The sequence below is a fragment of the Sinocyclocheilus rhinocerous genome, unplaced genomic scaffold (genome assembly GCF_001515625.1).
Source record: "Sinocyclocheilus rhinocerous isolate Xijiao unplaced genomic scaffold, SAMN03320098_v1.1 scaffold662, whole genome shotgun sequence".
NCBI classification, from domain to species: Eukaryota; Metazoa; Chordata; class Actinopteri; order Cypriniformes; family Cyprinidae; genus Sinocyclocheilus; species Sinocyclocheilus rhinocerous.
Genome location: NW_015639782.1, coordinates 2138941 through 2141901, shown reverse-complemented (window position 1 = coordinate 2141901; position 2961 = coordinate 2138941). Strand labels below are relative to the sequence as shown.

Here is a 2961-nt window from a genome sequence, read left to right as displayed (position 1 = left end):
TGATTTAATACAACAGTTCAATAAACAAGTACTGCCTGATTTTGCTCTATTTCATCAACGAAAATAGTTCCAAATATAGTAACAGCTCAGCAGCTGCGTATCTCTAAAAGCAAACACAGAGGTGTTTAATTCATTCAATGAAAGTGCGTTTTTGAACGAATCTAGTGAGTCAGTGATTCTTTTTTTGCCCCTCTCTTCTCAGAACATCTACAGGTGAATCGTTATTTTCTTATGTGTTTTGCATGAGCAGAGTGTTGATGGTAAGCCTACAACCATGGCTGGCACATCGTCTCACCACATGCACAGTTTTGGTACCGCTGTGGCTAACCGAGGCTCTCTTGAACCCCCCAAGATCACCAAGCCATGGTCCTTAAGCTGTCTGAGACCTGCGCCGCCCCTCAAGCCCTCCGCTGCACTAGGTTATAAAGAGGTAAGCTTTCTGGAAAACAGTCATAAGGGATCTTGAGTGGGAGCGTAATTTACCTCTGTGCATTCTTGGTGGTCCTAACAGGAAACCAATGCACACTGAGCTACTCATCCAGCAGCGACCTTCATTGTCTTTACCGCAAGTTGCAGTGGCGGTGTTGATGTTATCTCAGATTTAAGTGGGATGTTTAGTGGTCTTTGAGCTGCGGATTAGCTAACACTCCCCAAAGCCCACTCGATCATCTTATTAATGTGCACAGCATCTCTACAAGACTGTGCCAAGGGTGTTAGTGATGTTCTCTGACTCATGAAATGCATGTGAAATCTTCTGTTTCTCTACAACAATTAATGTTCACCTCTCACTGATCTTTCCATCATATTCCTGTCAGGCTGTTCTTTTATTCTCATACACATCTTCATTCTCTCTCCATTTTCTGCTTCTTTAGAGGATGTCTTATATCCTGAAGGTAAGAGTAGACGTGAGTCTGTGTATTTTGTGTGAGTCTGTGTGTGTGTGTGTGTGTGTGTCTGTCTGTGTGCTTAGCTAGCACCGGTGTTTCACACTGGATCCATGCTTACCTGTCTTTTTCTCTTTAATTCTGTGGAGAGCTGCCTATTTCTGGTGTTGTTTGCAGTGTATCTTCTCCCTCTGCAATGATCTTTGCTAAAAATACATTTATTTGTAATTCTTGATTTTTGCTGTTATGTATTTATCTAGTTCAGATACAACAGCAAAATGTTGTCTTTAATAAATATAGCCACAAACCCAACCAACCTTTTTCCTGCATGAAAAAAAAACTGCTGTGATACTTACAAAGATGATACTTATCCAAACAAAAAAACAAAAGAGTACACGTGCATACAGTATATAGAAATGTTATCAATCAAAGCAAATGAATTGCATGAAATGTGAGTAGTTAATCAAATGAAGGCTACACTCTGTCCAGTGGTTTCAGAATGCAAAAGTGGTTCTTCTGCAAATGGCTCTTTACTCATTTCATGCTGCTTGCTTTTAACAGACTCGCAAAAACCTGCCTTCCATTTGGTGGTGCTTGATGCTTCAGTTGTTCTGATGGTAGAAAGAGTTTTCATTATATATTGTACGTACAAGACAGGGAGCATGAATATATATTTTTTTAAATAACTGTATTTAATTTATGTTAAAGGACTAGTTCACCCAAAAATGAAAATGCTGTCATTAATTACTCACCCTCGTGTTGTTCCAAACCCATAAGACCTTCGTTCATCTTCGGAACAAAATGTAAGATATTTTTGATGAAATCTGAGGGCTCTCTGACCCTCCCATAGACAGCAAGGTAACTACCACGTTCAAGGTCCAGAAAAGTACCAAGATGATCGACAAAATAGTCCGTGTGACATCAGTGGTTCAACTGTAAAGTTACGAGTGGTTCAACTGTAAAGTTATGGCGCCGCCACACGCTCGCGTCATAATACTGTCGTGAACGCGCGTCCAAAGTGACGCAGTAGAGACGAAAATGTGGAATAAAGTCGTTATTTTTGTTTTCTTTGCGTAAAAAAAGTATTCTCGTAGCTTCGTAACTTTACAGTTGAACCACTGATGTCACACAGACTACTATGTCGATCGTCTTGATACTTTTGTGGACCTTGAATGTGGTAGTTACCTTGCTGTCTATGGGAGGGTCAGAGAGCCCTCATATTTCACCAAAAATATCTTAAATTGTGTTCCGAAGATGAACGAAGGTCTTACGGGTTTCGAACAACACGAGGGTGAGTAATTAATCAGTGTATCATTCGATCATTCGTTTTTTAATTTAATATTGAAAGTAGAAAAATTTGAAAATGGCTCCTTTTTTGTTTGTTTTTTGTTTGTTTTTTTCAAAAAAATTAAAAAAAAGAGAATTCAGCTTAAATTTTCTTTTTTCGCTCAGGGGTAGAAAAATGAATAAACAGCTTGAATATTTGATTTCTACATGTGGGCGGGAATTAAACGCCCCTTTCTGCTGATTGGTCAGCCGAAGATCAAACCGTGCCGTCATCAGTTCTTCCGCAGTATCACGCAGCAGAATAATAGTCCTCCACTGCTGCAGTTGTATGGATTAATTACCCATTTTATTGCAACTACATTTCATATTTTTCTCATCAAACAGACTAATGAATAGCTCGACACAACTCGTACCGGGGCAGAGGGCTTTCTTCTGTGAGGACCAGCGGTTCTTAATGTGATGGGGGTTCCGCAAAATAATTTGCTATAGCCTGATTTTGTTTTTTGTTTTTAAGCGGATGCATATCTGTCGTAAAATAAACATATGCATCTTGTGGCGTATTTTCCATACATTCTGAAGGTATACTGAAGGTACATTTGCGTTGCAGTGCGAGTGCGCAGCAGCTCACGCAGCACACAAGTGCATATCCTTTTGAGATATCAATTATAATCAATTTTAATAAAACACAAGACTACATTATAAAACTCTAACAGTAGGCTATTTAATATCTGTTGTTCTCCGGTTGTCAGTCAGAATGACAGTTCTTGCGTGAACATTATAGGCCTATATA

At 39.3% G+C, this 2961-nt stretch overlaps 1 pseudogene; it reads left to right on the top strand.

Annotated features, from left to right (window-relative positions):
* LOC107751975 (rho guanine nucleotide exchange factor 6-like) overlaps window positions 1-2961 on the top strand; it is a 35395-nt pseudogene that overhangs the window by 24551 nt on the left and 7883 nt on the right.